This window comes from Stomoxys calcitrans, chromosome 5 (assembly GCF_963082655.1).
Source record: "Stomoxys calcitrans chromosome 5, idStoCalc2.1, whole genome shotgun sequence".
Classification (NCBI taxonomy): domain Eukaryota; kingdom Metazoa; phylum Arthropoda; class Insecta; order Diptera; family Muscidae; genus Stomoxys; species Stomoxys calcitrans.
In genome coordinates this window covers 18,404,392-18,429,513 of record NC_081556.1, presented here as the reverse complement: position 1 = coordinate 18,429,513, position 25,122 = coordinate 18,404,392, and the positions used below count along the sequence as shown (strand labels likewise).

General features: G+C 35.9%; 2 protein-coding genes across 4 annotated transcripts in view; one reads left to right on the top strand and one right to left on the bottom strand.

Moving 5' to 3' along the window:
• LOC106084327 (general transcription factor 3C polypeptide 3) overlaps nucleotides 1–25,122 on the top strand; it is a 237,951-nt gene that overhangs the window by 131,983 nt on the left and 80,846 nt on the right. The window lies entirely within an intron of this gene.
• LOC106084326 (mucin-2) overlaps nucleotides 1–25,122 on the bottom strand; it is a 198,202-nt gene that overhangs the window by 120,308 nt on the left and 52,772 nt on the right. The window contains exon 1 of one of the 3 annotated variants that reach the window (XM_013247918.2): nucleotides 755–1,056. The exons of the other annotated variants lie outside the window; for them this stretch is intronic. The gene's annotated coding sequence lies outside the window, so the exon portion shown is untranslated. Of the gene's footprint in view, nucleotides 1–754; nucleotides 1,057–25,122 lie in introns of those variants that run through there. 3 annotated transcript variants of the gene reach the window in all.

Sequence of the window (25,122 nt, the reverse complement as noted above, 5' to 3'; positions counted from 1 at the left end):
ATGTATTCAATATCATGTAAAAATTTCCTCATTTCCAATTAAATGACTAGGCCATTGCAAATGATACAAAACGTTCTCACACTTCCAATGGCGTTGGCTTAGGAGTGTAAAGTAGAATTAATATATTTTTAATATTTTGGGCATTTTTATATATCAAAAAATTACTGCAGAAAATAAAATTTTCCAAAATTTGGTAGAAAAATAATGCGAAAAAAAATCCAAAAAAAATTCTTGTAAAAAAATTAAAAAAAAATTTAATTTGAACACAATTAAAAAAAAAAAAATTCAGCCAAATTTTGAAAGAAAAAAAAATTGTACTTAATTTTCTAAAACTTTGTTTAAGCATATTTTTAATAAAAAATCCATTTCGAAAAAAATTGTCCTTAAGTCGATTTTGTCTATTTTTCGTCCTAGTTAAATTTCAGTAAATCATTTGTACTTTTTGCCCCACAAAAACTTAGATTGACTACAGCTCCCCACAAAACACATTTTTTTTTTACTACGCCCATGTACTAGTATTGAAGAGTTCACATTAGCATACAAAATTTTTTTTTTAATTTTCTATAATACAAATGACAAGTGATTTTCTGTTAAGAATTTTTTTTATTGTTTCTTTGTATTGTTTTTTTTTTTTAATTTTTTTTTTCCTTTTCACTTCTAAGTTTCCTTGGGCGTTAACTTGACGAACAAACATTTTTTCGTGTATAGTCATAAATCAAGGTTTGGTTTACTATTTAAAAAAATTAGCACATACTCGTAATTTTCGCAAATTTGTCCACTAATGGCGCATAGCTTAGGCAACGTCAGTAAAACTTTATGTGCTAAGCTAAAGGCACATTTCGATTCAATATATAAATATCGTTGGGTATTTAATCTCCCATATTTGATAAACTAACTAAAAAAAATACACAGCATTTTATATTTCACTTCCAATCGCAAAGTGATTTCATTTTTTCAATTCGTTTCAATTATTTTCTTTTTCACTTCCATTCTATAACTAAACAGACCGACCGACGACCGACCAACCACGCACTGCCTTAGACATAAACGTTTTATTGTAAAATCGAGACTAATTGGTTGAGAAATAAAAATTCGTAGCTTTAGCTTCTTTCCAAAGAAGAAACGCAAGATCGATGATGTAGCAGATATGAGACAATCTGGTGGCACAAAATGTTCGTTGTATGAGTACTCCTTAGTCGCCATAGCAAGCCGCAGACGCGTTGCAATGTAGTTAGATTCTTGTGTTAATTTCATTTAATATGTTCGTCATTGAGGTTCCTACGTCTTACGTGACTCTAAATGCTGTATTCCTTCATATTATCTGTTGCTTACACCCGCTCCGTTATGACGCCCGCAATAGACTACAGCTATTGCGAGGGAAAAAAGCCGGCATTTGAGATAGGAACAGTGGGAAAAAATCAGAAACTCTATAAAAAGCCATTCCGGTTGAACTTTTCTGTAAGAAAAGTCATCCCGGATGAACTTTTCTATAAGGAAAGCCATTCCGGTTGAACTTTTCTATAAGAAAAGTCATCCCGGATGAACTTTTCTTAAGATGAACTTTTCTTAAGATGAACTTTTCTTAAGATGAATTTTTCTATAAGAAAAGTCATCCCGGATGAACATTTCTATAAGAAAAGTCATCCCGGATGAACTTTTCTATAAGAAAAGTCATCCCGGATGAACTTTTCTATGAGAAAAGTCATCCCGGATGAACTTTTCTATAAGAAAAGTCATCCCGGATGAACTTTTCTATAAGAAAAGTCATCCCGGATGAACTTTTCTATAAGAAAAGTCATCCCGGATGAACTTTTCTATAAGAAAAGTCATCCCGGATGAACTTTTCTATAAGAAAAGTCATCCCGGATGAACTTTTCTATAAGAAAAGTCATCCCGGATGAACTTTTCTATAAGAAAAGTCATCCCGGATGAACTTTTCTACAAGAAAAGTCATCCCGGATGAACTTTTCTATAAGAAAAGTCATCCCGGATGAACTTTTCTACAAGAAAAGTCATCCCGGATGAACTTTTCTATAAGAAAAGTCATCCCGGATGAACTTTTCTATAAGAAAAGTCATCCCGGATGAACTTTTCTATAAGAAAAGTCATCCCGGATGAACTTTTCTATAAGAAAAGTCATCCCGGATGAACTTTTCTATAAGAAAAGTCATCCCGGATGAACTTTTCTATAAGAAAAGTCATCCCGGATGAACTTTTCTATAAGAAAAGTCATCCCGGATGACTTTTCTATAAGAAAAGTCATCCCGGATGAACTTTTCTATAAGAAAAGTCATCCCGGATGAACTTTTCTATAAGAAAAGTCATCCCGGATGAACTTTTCTATAAGAAAAGTCATCCCGGATGAACTTTTCTATAAGAAAAGTCATCCCGGATGAACTTTTCTATAAGAAAAGTCATCCCGGATGAACTTTTCTATAAGAAAAGTCATCCCGGATGAACTTTTCTATAAGGAAAGTCATCCCGGATGAACTTTTCTATAAGAAAAGTTATCCCGGATGAACTTTTCTATAAGAAAAGTCATACCGGACGAACTTTTCTATAAGAAAAGTCATACCGGATGAACTTTTCTATAAGAAAAGTCATACCGGATAAACTTTTCTATAAGAAAAGTCATACCGGAAGAACTTTTTTATAAGAAAAGTCATCCCGGAACTTTTCTATAAGAAAAGTCATCCCGGATGAACTTTTCTATAAGAAAAGTCATCCCGGATGAACTTTTCTATAAGAAAAGTCATCCCGGATGAACTTTTCTATAAGAAAAGTCATCCCGGATGAACTTTTCTATAAGAAAGTCATCCCGGATGAACTTTTCTATAAGAAAAGTCATCCCGGATGAACTTTTCTATAAGAAAAGTCATCCCTGATGAACTTTTCTATAAGAAAAGTCATCCCGGATGAACTTTTCTATAAGAAAAGTCATCCCGGATGAACTTTTCTATAAGAAAAGTCATCCCGGATGAACTTTTCTATAAAAAAAGTCATCCCGGATGAACCTTTCTATAAGAAAAGTCATCCCGGATGAACTTTTCTATAAGAAAAGTCATCCCGGATGAACTTTTCTATAAGAAAAGTCATCCCGGATGAACTTTTCTATAAGAAAAGTCACCCGGATGAACTTTTCTATAAGAAAAGTCATCCCGGATGAACTTTTCTATAAGAAAAGTCATCCCGGATGAACTTTTCTATAAGAAAAGTCATCCCGGATGAACTTTTCTATAAGAAAAGTCATCCCGGATGAACTTTTCTATAAGAAAAGTCATCCCGGATGAACTTTTCTATAAGAAAAGTCATCCCGGATGAACTTTTCTATAAGAAAAGTCATCCCGGATGAACTTTTCTATAAGAAAAGTCATCCCGGATGAACTTTTCTATAAGAAAAGTCATCCCGGATGAACTTTTCTATAAGAAAAGTCATCCCGGATGAACTTTTCTATAAGAAAAGTCATCCCGGATGAACTTTTCTATAAGAAAAGTCATCCCGGATGAACTTTTCTATAAGAAAAGTCATCCCGGATGAACTTTTCTATAAGAAAAGTCATCCCGGATGAACTTTTCTATAAGAAAAGTCATCCCGGATGAACTTTTCTATAAGAAAAGTCATCCCGGATGAACTTTTCTATAAGAAAAGTCATCCCGGATGAACTTTTCTATAAGAAAAGTCATCCCGGATGAACTTTTCTATAAGAAAAGTCATCCCGGATGAACTTTTCTATAAGAAAAGTCATCCCGGATGAACTTTTCTATAAGAAAAGTCATCCCGGATGAACTTTTCTATAAGAAAAGTCATCCCGGATGAACTTTTCTATAAGAAAAGTCATCCCGGATGAACTTTTCTATAAGAAAAGTCATCCCGGATGAACTTTTCTATAAGAAAAGTCATCCCGGATGAACTTTTCTATAAGAAAAGTCATCCCGGATGAACTTTTCTATAAGAAAAGTCATCCCGGATGAACTTTTCTATAAGAAAAGTCATCCCGGATGAACTTTTCTATAAGAAAAGTCATCCCGGATGAACTTTTCTATAAGAAAAGTCATCCCGGATGAACTTTTCTATAAGAAAAGTCATCCCGGATGAACTTTTCTATAAGAAAAGTCATCCCGGATGAACTTTTCTATAAGAAAAGTCATCCCGGATGAACTTTTCTATAAGAAAAGTCATCCCGGATAAACTTTTCTATAAGAGAAGTCATCCCGGATGAACATTTCTATAAGAAAAGTCATCCCGGATGAACTTTTCTATAAGAAAAGTCATCCCGGATGAACTTTTCTATAAGAAAAGTCATCCCGGATGAACTTTTCTATAAGAAAAGTCATCCCGGATGAACTTTTCTTATAGAAAAGTTCACCCTGGATAAATTTTGTTTTAGAAAAGTTTACCCTGGATAAATTTTCATACAGAAAAGTTTATTCTGGATAAATTTTCTTGTAGAAAAATTTGCTTATAGATAAGTTCATCATGGATGAAATTTCTTATAGAATAGTTCTTCCGACTTTAATTCGTTTTCAGTTTGCGTGAAGTATTTCCTATAAAGGAGTTTGTATGGATTTTTTCCTGTGGAAAAGTTCATCTCGCATGAATTTTACTATAAAAAAGTTCATTCTGACTGAATTTATCTATAAAAAAATATTTTTGCTTAGATAAGTTCATTCTGGTGCACATTTCTATATAGAAGAAGTTCATCCTACATGAATTTTGTAGCGGAAAGTTTCAGTAAGTTTATACTAAATAAATTTTGTATGAAAAATTCAACGTTGAGAAATTTTTGTATAGAATTCATCATTTTGAAAAAATTTTCATATAGATAAGATAATTTAGGATGAAAGTTTATTGCGGATGAATTTTCTTATGAATGTTTTATAAAAAAACACATTCTGTATTAATTTTGCAATACACAAATGCTTTGAAGGCTTCTTTCCTTCCAATAATAAAAGTAATTCATTATGGACGAATTTTCTTTTATAAAAGTTAATTTTAATTTTTTATGGAAGATTTCATTCAGGGTCAATTTTTTTCTGGAAAAGTTCATCTTTGATGAATTTTCTTATAGAATTATTTATTGTGGAAGTTTACTTTGTATGAATTTTTTTATTGGAAAGTTCGTCCTTATTGGGTTTTCTTTAAATTAATAACTCATCATCGTTTATTCTTCATATAGCCCACTGTGCAACTAACACATGCATGGATTATGCGGCGTTTTATTGAACTTTTTCTGTTCCTCTAGTAAGACTCTCAAAATTTGCTTCAGTTCTCATTTGTGCAGATAGATACAAGGAGATATTAATAATTTTAAGCTAAAAGCTTTTATAATTGAAAAATAAGAATGAGAATTAATAATTTCGTGGACAGCTTAGTGGAGAAATGGCGTTGCAGATTTTAAAGCAGTTTATAAAACTTTCCTAAGAAAAGTTAAAAAAGTTATCCGTCTGTTATAGCTTTATCAATCTGCTCCGTGTTTAACCGAGCTGATGACGAGTTTGGCTGTGTTTAATTGGTTCGATCCCAACCAGAGACTTTGGATTGAATTCAGAATGCCACTATTACCGCAAACCTATTCCAGAGTTTTTAGAGTGTTTTAACACAATATACTACAAATTGGCTATCTAAGCAATGCGTCTAGGTGGATATAAAGGGTGTCTTTGGTTCCAAAGGAGTTGCTGCTTAGATTCAGTTATTTAAAGTTTATTCATATCATCGAGTTAAAATTTGAATCAGACAGCACTCAATTGTATGAGAATAGTTTCTCCTTGCTCTAGAATGAGATACTCTTACGGGGAAATTTTGTAATGGGTTTATAATTAGTTCTCATAAAAAAATTCGAAAATCCATCATTTGGTTTTCATATTCCACCAACTGTTTCGCTGTGCTAAATTTTCAAAATGATTAATTTTGGAAGTCATGGTGCCACAGTTCCATATTTGTCACATTTATTTTTTGGCCATTTTGTCTTAGGTGACACCGATTTATTCCAAGTTATTTAAAGCATACGGTCTATACATGGCTTTAAGGTTCATTTGGCAGAAAAAATCACATAATTAGCGTCAGTTTAAACAAGAAAAATTACAGAGCAAATACAAAAACATCCAAGAAACCAGCTTTAGCCACAAACGAACAAAACTCATGCCTTAAATTGTAAGTTCCATGCCTCATTAGCTGCACTTCTGGTGGTATACGGCTCAAATGACAGAAAACCCCCACAACCGGGCGAAATCAAATCAAACCAAACGCGAAGCAAACATTTATGTTTTTAACTTGGTTTTGGTTTCGAGTTTGTATTGAATTTTTCCTTCATTATTTGTTTAAATTTTTTTAAGAATTTAAATTGATTATTATTAAACCGCCCACAATCGTCTGGGCTTAACATTTAAATGTCACACTTTTGTGGTTTCCTTGCCTCAGCTTTGTTTATGGCATTATGGGTGTTGTGGCTTTTGCTCTCCCCATGCACATTGGGTTTCCACTACACTTTTGGCTGAACTCAAATGTAAATAATTATTAAAACAATTATTAAGCCAATTACCAATAGTACATAAGTATCGCATTATTATAATTGAATGCATAGATGGTTAATTAAATGGTAGATGAGGCGGCTGAAATCACATGACATTGGATCTATTAATATTGAATGTAATTCAATAGCTGGTAGGTTTTTCCATTTCACTGGTAATGAAAATAGGAGAGAAATTGAAAATGATTACGAAAAAATGGTTCATTTAGAAAGTGATTGCGATCGATTTGCTTAAGTCATGGCATGAAAACTAATTATTGGATTGGTTTATATTTAAAGCTAAAAATAAATGTGACAAATATGGAACTGCGGCCTAATGACGTTTAAAATTTTAGCTTTTATAAATGAAAACAACATGGATCTTCGTTTTTAAGGACAAAAAAAGTTAAATAATATATATTACTAGCCGAATCGGGCCCGCTCCGCTGCGTCTTCTTTAACTCTCTAATATCTGTTTAGGGTGGGGACACTTCGCCCTGAATGCGGATATCGAATTCGTGCCTTTGTAGCCTATGACGCTGAACGCGTTCGAATCCTGGCGAGAACATCGGACAAAGCAGTGGTTATCCCCTTTTAATGTTGGCGACATTTGCGACGTACAATTTCCAGGAAGAACTTTTCCATAATAATTTATGCTGGATGAATTTATGAAAATGAATCCAGGATGAAGTTTTCTTTATGAAAATACATCCAGGACGAACTCTTCTATTAGATAATTTATGCCGGATGAACTTTTTTATAAAAAGATTCATCTATATGAACATTCTATGAAACATGTCATCCAGGATGAACTTTTATGTAGAAAAATTCATCCACAAAGAAGTTTTCTATAAGAAAATCCATCTTCGATACCCCAAAAAGACGAAATTGGTATAAAACTTTGGGGTCAAATTACCTGGGGGGATGCCCCATCCCAAAACCCATCCGAACGGACATGTTTACCGATTGGGACAATATGGGTATCAAATGAAAGGTATTTAAGAGTAGAGTAGGAACTTGGCATAAAAATGGCAGTGTCGGAGGGTCCCCCACCCCTAAAAACACCACCCAACAGGACAATTTTACCGCTTTGAGCAATATGGGTATCAAATGAAAGATATTTAAAAATGTATTCCTTGGTGCCTGAGGAGCATGGTAAAGTTGTCGGCAGGGTCACAACCATTGTGTCAATATGGTACTCAAATAAAAGATACGAATCCGATATCAAAATTTCCTCTTCCGAAAAAATCCCGTCTATCAAAATGGAAAAGTAGTCCGAACAGGGTAATACTGGTATGTGTCTCAATTGAAATGTTTTCGATAGAGTAAAAACAAGTAAAAGGGTGCTAAGTTCGGACGGGCCGAATCTTATATACCCTCCACTATGGATGGCATTTGTCAAGTTCTTTGAATAACTTTTTCAAAATGAAAAACACCAGTCATAGAAAAACACCACCTCCAAAATTTCAGGCAAATCGAGTAAAAATTGCGCGCTCCAGATGCTCAAAAAGTCAAACTGGGAAGCCATTTCATAGGGGAGCTATTTCAGGTTATATACCGATATAGACCATACTTTGAACAAATGTGGTTCAAGTACCTAGGGAGCCGCCCAAGCCCAAAACCTCCCCAAAAGTATTGCCAAAAATCAAAGATTGCCGATCGGGACAATATGGGACTCAAATGAAAGGGTTTCGAGAGTAGAACACGAATATGATGTCAAAATTGGATTCAAGTACCGACGGCGCCGCCTCAAACCCAAAACCGCACCAAAAAAACAGCCCAAAATCAAAAGTGGACCGGTCGGGACAATATGGGACTCCAATGAAAGGTATTTGAGAGTAGAGTACGAGTATGATTATCGAATATTAAAAATTGGATGTAATTACCAAGGGAGCCGCCCGCAACCAAAAACCGTCTTAAGTGGGCATATTAGGCGAACATGTTAATGTGGGACTCAAATAAAAGGTATTCGCGAGTAGACAACGAATATAGTATTAAAAATCAGGTTCAAGTGATAGGTGGTTGCCTAGCCCTCAAAACATCAAAACACCTTCAAAAGTGTGAATATTTGTCAACCATGGCTATATGGAGTTCAATGAAAGGTATTTGGAAGTAGATAAACAAATTGCTATGTCCTCCGTCTGTCTGTGGAAATCACGTTAACTTTCGAAGCAGTAAAGCTAGGCGATTGAAATTTTGCACAAATACTTTCTATTAGTAGTGACATTTGGCTTCGTCGACGACGAAGTATGGCCCAATGATGCCACCACCTTAGGGTGGAGGTAAACTAACTTCGTCACATCGTTTGTTACATCTCGAAATATTGGCCTAAGACCCTATAATGTGTATATATTTACATTTTAAGTCAATCTAGCCCCATCCGTCCGTCTGGCTGTGGAAAGCACGCTTAGTTTTCAAGATAAAGCTCTTACATACAAACCGATTTGCTACATTAATTTTTGAAGGCCTAATAGGTAACATTCAGTTCTGGCTAAAATTTTAAATGATAAGTTCTGTGACCAAAATGTATGGCAATTATGGTACTGATATAGATCCCATACAAACTGATATCCCGTTTTGGCTTTTTAAGTCCCTAGAGCTTGCCACGATTATCGATTTCAGTGGCGGAGACTCTATAAGATACATAGTCCTTGTTAACAGCAACAAAAAATTTGCAACGATATTTTATATTGTAACTTAATGCCTTCAATTAAAGTTACATTAGTGATAGAATCCAATCGAAATCCATAAAAGTTGTGTGATTGACTTATCAATATAACAACAACTTACCAGTTTATAGTCTGCTCCACTCTACACATTTTACATTTGAAAAAAAAATAATGAACAAATTATCACAACTTTCGCCGTCCCTACTTTATCTTTCACTGACCTTAAGACCTATGATCCCCAGCCAATCGAAGGTACATAACCCAAAATTGTGATAAAAAACACAAACCTTAAATATTAGAAAATATGCAAAAAAAAAAAAAAACCCTTATCTGCATCGTTATCATAGTGCGTATTTGTTTTTCTCATATTTTCCATATTTATTTTTATTATCGCATATCGTAGATTTCCAAGCACATGTATAAAAAGTATATGGAATGGTTTGAATGACTCACACCCAAGTTCTCAGGGTTACATTGAGTTTTGCATAGGATCGGCGGTCATTCTAACAATTTTATTATCACTTAAAATTTGAAGCAGTAAATATTCTTAGAGTTTGTCTAAATGTGACCATCGTTAAATGACTGTGTCTATCTGTCTGTCCGTTCTCCATCCATTCATAGATAAGGAGCCGAATTTATTACTATTTGAGTAAGTGTAGCATCTATCCACACCACCACTACATGCCTTCAAAAATATACATATGAGTTGAGCAGATATCATGTGTTGCGACAACTAGAAGAAGGTAATTGTAACAAGTATTACACCATTTCCATACATGTAGAAATGAACGATATTAAGTGCTATGTGCGGAGATACTGAAATGTCTACTTCCCTGTACTCTTAATAGTAACCTTGTCTTGGAGGTACTTTTGCTTTTTATATGTTCAGCAACATGTATGTTTTCTAAAATGATGACATTTTGCGACCAGCCTTATTTTCTAATGTTTAGACGATTCTAAATAGGCTTTGTAGTCCCTCTAAAATCAATGCTTATAAAAGAGTTTAGTTTTGGAGAAAGCTTCAGATTAATGACGTTTTGTGTTCTTCGCAAGTTCAATCTTCAGAAACTGTTGGCCACTACTGGTTATGGCCAATATAAAGCGAAGAAAAAGATGGGGCAAATTGCCAAAAAAACATATACTAAATGAAACTCCGATTACACTTTTGGAGTTTATTTATTCGGAGATTTGATAACTACAGTTTTTCTAGTTCCTCATCAGACTTGGTAACATTATCGGGCAGCATCACAACCATTGTACCTAAACCTATTCAGAAAACAGCAGTAGATTAAAAAACACACAAAAAACTGGAATTATTCTGGAAGAGCTTCCAGTTTATATTGCGCAATGGCCTAATAAGACCACAACTTTTGACAATACAAAATGTTCTAGACATTTGTAGAGGGATAGTCTTTACCCATCTATATTTATAAAAGAGACGAATTACTGACAGATCACTGCCCAGCCCAAACGGCTAAAGCTGGAATCATGAAATTTTACTTGAATATTGGTCTTGAGTCATTGGAATAAGACGGCATTTGATGATATTCGTACGTTAAGGTACTAAAACATACCAAATAGTAAACAAATTGTGACTATTTACCCAGGGTGAATAGAAATTGCTAGTAATACATTCGAATCCGGTTAATTTAAAACAGGTAGTAGAGGCACAAGAAGCATAATCGGGAGACCAGTTTATATGGGAGTTGTATGAAGCTATAGATCGATTCAGACCATATTGGACACGTATGTTGAAGGTCATGGGAAGCCTTTGTACAAAATTTCAGCCAAATTGGATAAGAATTGCGGGCTATAGAGGCTTATGAAGTTAAAATGGCAAATCGGTTTATATGACAGCTATAACAGGCTATGGACCGATTTTACCCATACTTAGCACATCTATTGAAAGTTATAACAAAGCACGTTGCGCATAATTTCAGGAAAATCGGATTAGAATTGCGCCCTCTAGTTGCTCAAAAATAAAGATCCAAGATTTATACCGATTTAAACCATATTTGGCACAGTTGTTGAAAGTGATATCAAAACACCACGTACAAAATTTCAGCCAAATCGGATGAGAATTGCTTCGTCTAGAGGCTCAAGAAGTCAAAATCCAATATCGGTTTATATGGCAGCTATATCAGGTTATCAACCGATTTAAACCATACTTGGCATAGTTGTTGAAAGCTATAACAAAACACCTGCAAAATTTCAGCCAAATCGAATAATAATAGCGCCCTCTAATGGTACCAGAATTCAAGATCTAAGATCAGTATTTGTGCAAAATTTCAAGCGGCTAGCTTTACTCCTGCGAAAGTTAGCGTGCTTTCGACAGACAGACGGGCAGACATGGCTAGATCGACTTAAAATGTCATGACGATCAAGAATATATATACTTTATGGGACCTTAGACGAATATTTCGAAGACTTACAAACAGAATGACGAAATTAGTATAGCCTCATCCTATGGTGGAGGGTATACAAATGGCAGATAATATACTATAAGCGAAATTCCATACATTCAAAGAAATTTATTAGTATAAGCAGCAAAAATGTTTGCAATAATAGCAGAAAGTCTGCTGAAAGTGGGTCAGTAGTATTTTTTCTGCTGTTTTCAAAAGGTCAAAATTTAAAGAAAGCTCAAAAATCTCGTAAATAATACAAAAATATTTCTATTCCATCTGAATGATAATGACATCTGCTGTGATCTGCAAAATATATACCAAGCATGGTCCAAATCGATCCAAAACTTTATGTGGGTCGTATATAAAACGATTGTACGATTTGAGTTTTTGAGAAAGCAATTCTTATACAAGCAAAAAAAAAATCCATGGGGACTTGTTGTTATGACCTCCCATTATCTTTTCTTAGTACTTGCTAATAAAGAGGAACAGTGTAAAAGCCATTCTAGGAGGAGGGAGGTTATATAATTTCGGCCCAGCCTGACTTAACATATCCCGAAAATTAATATATGATTTGTATTCTACTCCCAAATACCTTGAAATCGGTATATATTGTATATATCTGATGGAATTATTATTTTGGAGGTGGATTGATTAGCCCTAAAAGTGATTTTCAGTTTCGTACTCTAATTTCACATACCTTTCATTTTAATGCCATAATGCTCTGTTCTGTCTGTCCGCCTATGACGCTGAACGCCTGGGTTTAAATCCTGGCGAAACCATCAGAAAAAATTTTCAGCTGTGGTTTTCCCCTCCTAATGCTGGCAGCATTTGAGAGGTACTATGCCATGTAAAACTTCTCTTCAAAGAAGTGTCGTACGGCGGTCGGACTCGGCTATAAAAAGGAGGCCCCTTATCATTGAGCTTAAACTTGAATCGGACTGCACTCATTGATATGTGAGAAGTTTGCCCCTGTTCCTTAGTGGAATGTTCATGGGCAAAATTTGCAATGTCTATGTACCACTTTGGGCCGGTTGGGGAGGTTCCCCTGTATACCACATCTCAAATGTGCATGAGAGATAGGTGTTCAGGGATCCAAATCAAAATTCGCTATAATCGTCCAACCCATTGCGGAGATCTTGTTTTGTTAGAAAATTGGTGTAAGAGGAGGGTCTTCCCTCTTCGGATATTCAAAAATTATCTTGCATATTGAAAATTTGGGATAGGGGGAGGGTCCTCTCCCCTAAGATATTGAAAAATAAAATACCTAATTCTCACCAATGAAAAATTTTACATCTGTGAAAATTTCAAGAAAAACGGTTGAGCTGTTTTTGGGTGTATATGCAACACATAAAGCCGCTATTACACGATATGTAGTTGTCTTATGACATGTCATTATGACATGTAATTTAAAATGTTTGTTAAAATTGTCATACAATTCATAATTTTTGCTATTACACCTTTATGTTACTTTCGTATGACACTGCCTAAAAATGTGAGCAAGTCTGACTTTCTATGCGTAAAAATTTTTAAAGTTGTAAGAAAGGTAGTTAAATCATAAATTTGTGAAATAATTTCATTTGGGGCTGATTTCTTTATGTTTTTGTTAGAAGAAATAGAGCACGCTCTAAACCAAAAAATAACATGTGCTATTTTGACAAGTGATTTTCATATGTTGGTTTAATTTGTATCACTCTACATGCGCTAAATTTGACATATCATAACATGCCTACATACCGTAGAATAGAGACGTAAACAAACAAACCAACAGACACACCTATGTCTCCTACAACTGGTAGTTTGCCTGCCAAAACTTTTGGGTTGCCCAAAAAGTAATTGCGGATTTTTTAAAAGAAAGTAAATGCATTTTTAATAAAACTTTGAATGAGCTTTATCAAATATACTTTTTTTACACTTTTTTTCTAAAGCAAGCTAAAAGTAACAGCTGGTAACTGACAGAAGAAAGAATGCAATTACAGAGTTACAAGCTGTGAAAAAATTTGTCAACGTCGACTATATGAAAAATCCGCAATTACTTTTTGGGCAACCCAATACCTTTAATTTTTAAAAATTTTGATTTTGAAAACAAATTTTACACATTTTAAGATTTTGAGAAAAACGTTATGAAATTATAAAAAAAAAATATTTTTCCTAACATTTATTTTTAAAAATCTTTTAGTTTTCTTAGTTGCAATGCTTTGGCTGTTACGATTGTTTGATATTTACGCTTTTCACACATTATAGTCGTGGACACTTCTCATGTTCAGGGCTAACCATGTTAGGGTTCTATTATCATTGTCTACTCATACATATTGCATTCTTGGCTTTACTTTTTTTATTTAAGTAAATATAGAATAAAATAAATATGGTTTTGAATGTCGAATGCAGAAAAATGTAGACTTAAATTTTTTTTGAATAAATAGACATATGCAATTTACGAACTTAGTGTATAAGTTTGCAAGAGCAGTGAAAATGATTAAGACAGTCCTAAATGAAATTAAACCTGCTGAAATTCATAGAAATGATACCAAATTTCTGGTTAGTTTATCTTTTTTAGCGGCTACCAAGTGAACCTAAGTACAAGTTATCTATTTTCACTCATTTTTAATGGATCGCCAGGTAATCAAATTGATAGCACGCTTGGGTTGACAATGCGGGGCTGGTGGATTGATAAACACCAGAAGCTTTAGTTTGTTGAAACTTTGATACGTCCGTCTGTGGACAGTATTCCTTTTTGAAGTAGGTCGTTGGGTGGCTCATATATGCAATACCACAAACAAAAAACTTCGCACCAAACGGCGCCAGGCTTAAGCCATTAAGAATTTTTACATCGTATAGATTTTTTCACAATACTTTGCGCCGTGTGGTTGGTTAGTCATAAAGAAATGATTCTTTATATTCGTCACAAATTCTTGCAATATTATCGTTAGCTTCGGTTAGGTTTAAGCGGCAGACTCACTTAGACGTTTTCGCCATTTGTGACACCACAGGAACAGAAGAAGGAAGATGCCTGCTAGTTCTTACCTTTGAACCATCCAGATCGCTTTAAAAACCCAACAACTTGCAAATCTTCACATCCGCTAAATCAGACAGGTTCTCAAAGAAATAAGAACCTAAAGTCGAAATTCTTCTGACTGCTAGTGCGGGACACACATACAGAAGGAGTTCTATAGTCTCGTTTTCTTCGATTTCCTCACAGCTTCCGCAAATGTCGTTGCTGGCAATTTTCAGTCTGTCAGCATGTTTTCCGATTTGACAGTGATCTTTCATGACGAACACAATGACTGACACGTCTGCTCTAGCCAATGACAGCAAAGCGGTAGACCTCTTCAAGTCTAGATTAAGCCACATAGTATTGGAATGCTCACAGCCCCCTCTTTTTGTTCTTCCGGCCTGGTCCTGAAAACTTAGATTACATATCACTAGAGGCATATCCACAGATTCCAGTTTCCCTTGAATGTGTAAGGTAGTTCCTAATCTCGCAAGCTCTTCCGCTACACAATTCCCTGGGATATCTCTGTATTCAGCCATCTCGTCAAGATATCTCCGACAGTCGAGGGCGATTTTTGTGTTCAGAAATACGTTCTCCAGGTATTTAATGGCTGTCTGAGAAGATATTTATGCCAATCGTCGTAATGACATTATATCTTAGCCATTCCATCACTTCCTTAATTGCAAGGATCTCAGTTATTTTGCGCTTTCTGTAAATGGAACATTCTCTCCTCCCAAGGAAACACTGTAGGAAACTTGTATCTCCTGCATTTCGAACCGAACACTGATTTTGGTAATAAAATTCAATGATTTGCAAGCGTTGCTCGTTAGTAAGTCTATTCATGATGAAATGTCAAAGCATACTGAGCATCTTTCTCTTTGACACCATGTCTGAAATCCCACGTGATCTGTCAAATACTAATGCATGAAAATCCTAACCTCAAAAAAATCACCCTTTACCTAGACCAGCATACGCGACCACTTTTACACATTTTTCTGCCATTAACAATAATATATTGTTAATGGCTATGTTCCAAAGTAGAGTAGTCAGTACACCTCTTTGAGGTATTCCTGACCCATCTTTTTGGATCCACAGATCCCAAGCTTGTCGTTATGCGTATTTTAGTAAGTAAGTTATTAATAAACTTTTAACGGCGGAGTTAATGCCTAGAAACTCCAACTCCTTCATCATTGACGTTGGTTTTACACTAGTCAAACACCTTTAATGTCAAGAAATGCTACCATTATATATTCCTTGACAGCGAGAGAGAACTCTTTCTGTAGCCGGCTAGACCGTGAAGGGCTGTTTCAGTGGATTGAGTTTTACTATATGCATGCTGCTGCCGCGACAGGCAATCTTCAGGGATCTCTGTCCTAAGATAAGTTTCTATCAACATCTCGAGGGTCTTCAGCATAAAGGATGGCAGACTAATAGGACGAAAATCTTTCGCCTTCGTCTGGTAGGGTTTTCCTGCTTTCGGAATGAAAATTTTCTTCCATTCCACAGGTATATACAAATGACATGCTGATACAAGCAGAGTATATCTCCCTAAGCCAAAGAACCAGTCTATCAGGCACAGCTTGTAATTCAACCGGTTATATATCTGGGCCTGGCTACTTAAAGGAGTCGAAACTTCTTATCGCCCTAAGGATTTTCGGCTCAGACACAATTTCCTCAATAACCTCCGGCGAATGCATACCAATGACAACCTCTTCTGGCGCCACGTTGTCCGTTGGAGAATTTCCAGGGAAATGTGTATCAACGAGTAGTTCTAGTGTTTCCTCACTAGACATTGTCCATACTTTCTTTGACTGCTGAATATACCCCACCGTAATAGGTCTCGAGAACAGAATCTTCCTTAGCCTCGAGGTCTCAGATGTATCCTCCACGGAGCTGCAGAATTTTACCCAAGATTTGTTCAGAGCCTTTCTCAGCTCACCCTTATATTTTCTTAACTCAGCCTTAAAGATGTCTCAATCGTGTGGTGCTTTTGTGGCTTTCGCTCTGTTGAAGAGTTTTCTGCAAACCTTCCTTAGACCAACCAGCTCTGGGGTCCACCATGGCAGTCGCGATTTTCTCCTTGGCTTGGCACTAGGACATGCTGACACAATCTAGTCATTCAGGGCCTTGATCATTATGCGCTTGACCATTATGTCTATAACCACCGCAGTTGCCACTTCCTTTTCTGGTCTAGAAGGGATAGACATGCAGACTTTACCCCCAGTATAACCCAATCCGCCTTTGTTCTGTTTAGCCGAGGGACCACTTTTGCAGTATTTTCTTCAAGGCTGAATCTTACGATGATCAGAGAAGCTGTGGTCATCCAACACTTCCCAGTCGCATATTCTGGCGCTTACGTCTTCCGATACGAAGGTAATATCTAGTACCTCCTGCCTACTCCTGATAATAAAGGTCGGTTTATACCCTTTATTAAAAATCGGCAGATATATAGGGAAGCCAGCCCGAAATGCGACTTAGTTATTTCTAGGCTGGCTACTACTGCATCTTCAGTGCTTGTATCGTTAACAGAATCTTATAAAAGAATTTACTTGTCGAACAGTTCGGAGGACATTTATGCCCTTCAACACTTACTACTAATCCCACTTATATAAGTCCATACATAAATATAGCCCCCATATAAAACCGATGCCTGGATTTAATTTCTGAAATTTGTCGATTTGGCTGAAATTTGGTATATGAAGTACACCTATGCCCTTTAACATGCCGACGATTGATATAAATTTCGTGAGCCCCTAGAATACTGAATTATTTCCTTATTTTATTTACACAAGATAAATGAAATATGATGGTGTATATCCAAGATTTGACTCAGCGGAACTAAGCCTTTTTTTACTTGCAAAGAGACGCGTGGTTGACTGACTTATCTCTACGCAGCCCAAACGGCTAAAGCTAGAATTAAAAAATTTTGCACGATTGTTGGTCTTGGCTCGGAGGGTCGAGATAAGGCCAGGTTTGGTGATATTCAATTGTTAAGGTACTAAATAGTACCAAATAGTACGAAACTGGGTACTATTTGTCCAGGGCAAACGGATAGGGCTAGGAGAATGTTTTTGGGCACAAATTAAAGAGCGTCTATAAAAAATAAGTCTTGAAGAAAAAAAATTTGGAAAATCGTACCAGAAGTGGAAGAAATATTGTAGTACGTTTAGTGTCGCAATTGGTACTTGTTTGTACTTTTTACGTACCAGAAGTGGGAGAAATAGTACGTAGGGCTGGGAGAATGTTCTTGGGCTCAAATTAAAGAGCGTCTCGAAAAATAAGTCTTGAAAAATATTTTAGAAAATCGTACCATAAATGGGAGAAATAGTACGTTAAGTGCCGAAATTGGTACTTGCTGGTACTTTTTTTACGTACCAGTAGTGGGAGAAATAGTACGTTTAGTACCGAAATTGGTACTTGTTGGTTCTTTTTTACGGTACAGCATGGTAACCTAAGATGGGGAAATAAATGAGTTTTTGGAAATTTCTCTATTTTGGAATTAAAAAAGTTCCTAAAAAGGTTCGAAATGGGTGAACTATGAACAGAGCGGTTGAATAGAGTTAGAATAATGAAATTTGACTTAAAAGACATCTGCTGCAAAATAATACGGCTGGAAAGCAAAAAATTAAAGAATATTACTGGAAACGGGAGAAAAAGCAAATTTAGTACCGTAATTGGTACCATTTGCAATTTTTTTTTTACAGATGGAGCTAGAGGTCTAAAATTTGTCATATAGGCTAGTTTACATATATTCAGTTTTAACAAAAACTAAAACACAATTACATATGTATATACAGCTATACTTAAGCTTATACCTCGAATAGATACTACATGCTTTTCGCTGACTATCCTATATATTTTTGAAATATATAAACAAAGTTATGAAGCAACGCATGATTTTTTTGCATTTTTTATGACTACAATCACAACTAACTCATTTTTATTTCACTACACCCTAATATTCTATGTGTTAACACTTTTTACTCCTATATATTCAGCAAATATTCGCATACATACTTTTTTGTTTCATAAAAATACATTTTTTTGCTCTTATTTCTCCTCTTGTGAGTGTTTTGTTAACGTTCGTTTTTCATTCGATGTGGGTCTGTAGGGTTCTATGCCTTTTTTTGGTAGATATCACTCGTTTCGTTTCGTACGTTTCGTTGTGTCTGTACCAGGTTTCAATGACGTTCAACACATTGAGTGTAGCAGTAGATTCCAAGTTAACAGAAGGGCAAGCGAGGATGGCTGAGGAGATTCAAAAGCAGAACCGCCATGAAAACGAGTATATGACGTTAAGTTTGTTCTACTTTTTCAGCTTCCAAATATAAATATACGAGTATAACCTTTATTATTTCATTTCATTCGTTGGTTTTTTTTCCTGCTTTATGGATTTTGCAAGAACAAAAAAAATGAAAACAAAAAACTTTTTTTTTGTGGGCTGTTATTAAGTAAATGAGTTGGTTGGTTTCATTTTTTTATGGTTTTAATGTTGTTTTTTTTTCTTTTTTCAAAAAAAAAGATGATCTTTCAAGTGACTATTGTCTGTTATGGTCAAACATACAGGGTGGCTGATGAAAGCCGCTACCAAAAAAAAATGTAATAACTTTTTTTCTATTTAATAATAATAATTTAATAATTAATTTAATTAATTAATTAATTAATTTAATTAATAATAATTTAATAATTAATTTAATAATTTAATTTAACATGAATAAAAGAAAAATGTATTCCATACACCGAAAAAAAAATGTAGCAATATTCATCATTGTAGCAATATTCATCAGCCACCCTGTATGTATATATCTTACTTATATCATCTGCATGGCAAGGACGCACTTGGGCTTGGTTTAAAAATGGCATGAAATTTTCAAGAAAGCTTAAAATACTTGGAGGTTATTAATAATGAGATATTTCTAAGCGAATTGTCTTAAATGCTGTAAGTTGATGATATTATTAAAACTATGTAAACTAAACTTATAATTTGATACCTAATATAATCTTTTATCATATCTTCTTTAACAACTCCGAAATCTCCAAATGCTACGAATGCTCCCAATTAACTTGTTTTCGTGCCGATAAAAAAACGATATTTGCTGCCCGTTTTGCTACTGAAACTACTGAAGACGATATAACTTCATATAGTCAAAGTAAGATAGGCTCTAATCATGAGATATGTTAGGTCAAGTTTAAATGGCAGTCTAACATCAGACTCACTTAGACGTTTTCGTTCATTGTGAAACCACAGCAACAGAAGAAGGAAGATGCCTTCTAGTTCCTACGGTTGAACCATCCAGATCGCTTTAAAAAGTCCAATAACTTGCGAATGTTCACATCCGCTAAATCTGACAGGTTCTCAAAGAAATGAGATCCCAAAGTGGAACTCCTACTGACTGCTAGTGCGAGACACACACACAGAAAGTGTTCTATAGTCTCTTCTTCTTCGATGTCCTCACAGCTTTTGCAAAAGTCGTTGCTGGCAAACTTCAGTCTATCAGCATGTTTTCCGATTAGACAGTGACCTTTCATGACGAACACAATGGCTGAGACATCTGTTCTAACCAGTGACAACAAAGCGGTAGACCTCTTCGAGTTTAGATTAGGCCACATAGTTCTGGAATGCTGACAGCCCCCTCTTTGTGACCATTTATCATTCGTTGTCCTTCGGGTCTGGTCCTGAAAACTTAGCTTACCTGTCGCTAGAGGCACACCCACAGATTCCAGTATCCCTGGAATGTGTAGGGTAGTTCCTAGTCTAGCAAGCTCGTCCGCTTTGATATTCCCTGGGATATCTCAGATGAATTTTGAACTGTTCAGCCATCTCGTTGAGAGATCTGCGACAGTCGAGGGCAGTTTTTGTGTTCAGAAATACGTTCTCAGGGATTTAATGGCTGCCTGGCTATCTGAGAAGATATTTATGTCAATCGTCGTAATGACATTCCACAACTTCCTTAATTGCAAGGATCTTCGCTTAGTACACACTGTAGTGGTCGGGTAACCTTTTCGATATGACCAGTTCTAGCTATTTGGAGTACGCCCCAAAGAATTTGGCTTTTATGCGGATTGTGGTTAGCCTCTCATCCACCGGAGTAAGGCTTGAGACAAGGTGTTTCAGCCTCCGATTAACCACAAATCCACAGCCAAATTCATGCCTCGTGTTTTGGCCGCTATATGCAGTCAATTCAGCGCTTGTAGAAGCACAAAATGAAAAACAGTAAATCATTGCCCCTACTGTGTTCGTTTAAAATCGTTAAATATTCTATCATTCGTTAAACGTCGCGCCAAAACAAAAAAACAATGATTTCATGCAAAAGAGCAACTCTATATGCGGAAGAGTATGCACCCGCTTACGCCAATGCATCGAAAATGCGCTACTTTCAGCACCAAGAAAGTTTTCATGGTAATGCTTATAGTATGCACACAGAAATGTTAGTGCTTTCAATTTTTTGCTGAGCTTTGTCATGGCACTTCCAATATAAGTTATTCATTGCTTTGCCAAACATGTTGTAGAGAGAAATCTATAAACAGAACAATAAAGATAACAACAAGTATACATTCACTAACCATATCATGATCAAATATCAAGCAATAATTTACTTAAATCATACACAACACTTCTGTCACATGTATATGTCTATATTTTACGAGTGGTATATGTTAGCAATATTCACGATTAGCCAGGAATTAAACTTAAACGGGGCTACTTACATCTTCTACTAATTACTAAATATCCCATGAACATTTCATTTAGGAACAGGGGATACTTACTTACATCCAATTAAAGGAAAATAGTGGCCGATTGTTTTAGATCAGCAAACTTCGACTATTACTTATACGTAATACGTACCTGGAAATAAAAGAAAAAATATATTTTTAAGATTTGCTTGATCACGTTTTAGGAAAATATGTGTAATGGAAGCCAGACGTTCATTATTCTATACAAACAACTAGGGACGGACTAAAATTGGCCAAAGCCGATCTTTTGATACCATACACCACAATGGATGTGCACATGCCTCCTTGGCAGGAGAGAATGTTCCATTTATTGAAAGCGTAAAATACCTGGGCGCTTTGCTGGACAGGAAATTGAAACATTTTGGGAAGGGCTATTAAGGCAACTCTTTCCCTATACTCCTACAAGAAAGCCATGGGCAAAAGTTTGAGGTTTAAACCGCGTATCATGCACTGGGTATATATTGCAGATGTCCGACCTATAATAATATATGGTGTTGTGGTCTGGTGGACGGCGCTTCAAAAGTCCACCAACTGTTCAATACTCACTCGTACTGAATGGGACGCACTAAACCCGACGACTCACTCGCACTGAACCCGCCTCTGGATATTGTTGCTAGACAATTTGCTGTGGCAAATGTTATGAGGGTATGGGAGACTCACTCACACTGAACCCGCCTGGATATTGTGGCTAGACAATTTTCTGCGACAAATGCTATGAGAGTAAGGGAGCTCTCCCTCTTTCTTTGATCATGTGGCGACTAAGGGGGCATTCTCTCTCTCTCTCTTTGATCATGTGGCGGCTACGGACACTGTGTTATCCTTGATACAATACCCGATTTTCCAGGTAGTGGGGATTATACATTGCCTTAGCCTCTTTTTCATTAAAAGTACTGTACCACTATTCCTCATAGAACCAATTGGAACTACGATATCCTAGGTAAAAGAAGTTACATAGACTTCTTACGAATGGTTCTAAACTAGACGACCAGGTGGGCTTTGGGTTGTACTTTGAAGAACCAGGACTGATCATATCGAGAAGGTTATCCGACCACTGTATTGTGTATCCAGCGGAGACTCTTGCAGTTGTGTAATGGCCAAGATGTAATGTCATAACGACGATTGGCATAAATATCTCCTCAGACAGCCAGAGAGCCATTAAATCCCTGGAGAATGTATTTCTGAGCTCAAAAACCGCCCTCGACTGTCGTAGAACTCTCAACAAGATGACTGAACAGTTCAAAATTCACCTTTTCTGGGTGCCGGGCCAGACAGATATCCCAGGGAATTGTATAGTAGACGGGCTTGCGAGACTAGGAACTTCCTTACACATTTCAGGGGATGTCTCTATTGACATGAAAGCTAAGACTTCAGGATCAGGCCCAAAAGGCAACGATTGACAGATGGTCACAAAGTGGGGGTTGTGGCCATTCCAATCTGATGTGGCCTGATCTGCTCTTGAAGAGTTCTACCTCTTTTATTTCGCTGGCTAGAACGGACGTCTCAGGTCACTGTCTGATGGGAAAACATGCTGACTGAAGATTGGAAGTAACGTCTTCTGCAGAAGATGTGGGGAATTCCAAGAAGAAGAAACTATAGAACATCTGATATATGTGTGTCCCGCACTAGCAGTCAGAAGGAGATCCACTTTAGGTTCTCATTTCTTTGAATTGTTGGGCTTTTCAAAGCGATCTCGTTGGTTCAATGGTAGGAACTATAAGGCATCTTCTTTCCCAAGTTACTGTGGTATAACATTAGATAGCAGTGGATAGAAAGCATGGGAGAAAACGTTGTTGTTGTAAATGCATTTTAAAAAAAACTTAGAATGAACTTTAATCAAATATACTTATTTTACATTTTTTTTTCTAAAGCAAGCTAAAAGTAACAGCTGATAACTGACAGAAGAAAGAATGCAATTACAGAGTCACAAGCTGTGAAAAAATTTTTCAACGCCGACTATATGAAAAATCCGCAATTATTTTTTGGGCAACCCAATACATAAGTTGCCCAAAAATGGAATAAATGTTGGCACAGAACGATTTTAGGAGGTTTCATGAATGAGATATTTACCAGTAGGCATACGGAGAACACATATGTATATTTTCCAGTGGACGGTGCAGTCAATGCAGGAAAACCCAAAAAAGCATAAATGTGGTCACAGCAAGATTTATGGAAATTTTATGAATAAGTTATGGATCAGTAGGCAAATGGAAATGTGTGTGTCAGTGGATGTTTACATTCCATATTCGTTTTTCATATAATATAGAAACAGTCATATATACATAAGCGGAGCAATAAAATTGGCATACCCCATGGAGTTTAGGACATCAAAAAAATAAGCTTTGCCCAACTTTAACTCGTCATTACTTGGTTTTACCTAGAAGAAACCAATTCATCATGGCTAACGCTTTTATACTCTGCCATAAAACATAATCTGATAATAATAAATTTAAACAGGTTTCTGAGCGAAAAGTCCAAATATCTAAAGTTCTTGTTATTCTCCAAATATGCAAATATTTTATCATGGAAAGAAAGTTATAACTCATTTTGCAGTTCATGTTTGCTCATGAAAAAAAATTCTTAATTAATGCCATCTCGAAATTCCCCTCATAGTTATTCATAGCTTTTAGATTTTAACCAAAGATCTCTAAACTGCCATGACAAAGTGGCCATATCTATATATTGACAGGTTTCAAAGTTACCGCTCTTTTAACAAAATTGTATTGAACAAGAGATATGCCATGTTAGCCGCACCTAAATTTGACCAAAATAAACAAAAAAAATCAAAAAACGTGTCCGTCCGTCATCATAACAGAAACGAGTATTTCTTTATTTTGTGAATACTAAACCTGCAGAGGCCTATAGGGGCAAAGAGTGAGGATGAGAACGAAAGGTGGTACAAGACTTCAAACAGATGACAATCTGTTAAAAAACACACAAAAATTCGATTTTTTATTAGTCAAGTAAAACAAACAAAACGAGAAAAAATGAAATATGGTTTAAGACTTTTGGGCACGAGCAAGCCCTGTTTCGGCCTCCATATGAAAATTGGCCCCTCTGTTGTATAGTTTTTTTACACAAAATGCTAACCTCTGTAGCTGTCCCTACATTGGCTGTGTGGCAGCTAATTGTTATCGACCATTTGGTATCTTTTGGTTTTCAGTATTTGCACAGCTCCCCTACAGAATCTCCTCCAATATGCTTATGCTTACGCCTAGGCTTGGCAGAGACTCCCAACTTTAAGTCATTGATTTTGAAGTGACTGTGAATGTTTGTCTATATTTTTTCAATAGGTTTGTTTATTTTTTTATTTTATTCTGGCCACTGGAACGATAGAAGCGTGTAGTATGTCATTCCAAATCATGTTAATAAAAAAATACGACTACATCGACAGTCAGCGCTAAAACAAAAGCATTTTTGTGTAAGTTCCACTCTAGAGCTAGCTGCCAAGCTGTGCTGGAAGATGATGTCATTTTCGTTGTATTAACTTGGACTTTTCACATCTAAAATGAATAATAAAAGTGGTATAGAAATCCATAACAAGAGACGTGACGTGATGTGTGAGGAGCACTCTGAATGAGCAGCATTAGTCTGCCAGTCGTCATAGCCAATGACCAGTCAACGCCGCCAAGCACCTGTCTATCGAGAGTGGAATGCGAAATTGTATTGATGAAAAGCAAAACAAAAGTTAAATGCCAGTAAACAATAACCACTTACATTGAAATAAAATCAACAAAAATTAAGAAATTCAGAAACAAAACAATATAAAAGCATTCATATATGCTAGAATTTACACGCTTTCGTTCTTAGTAAAAGTAAAA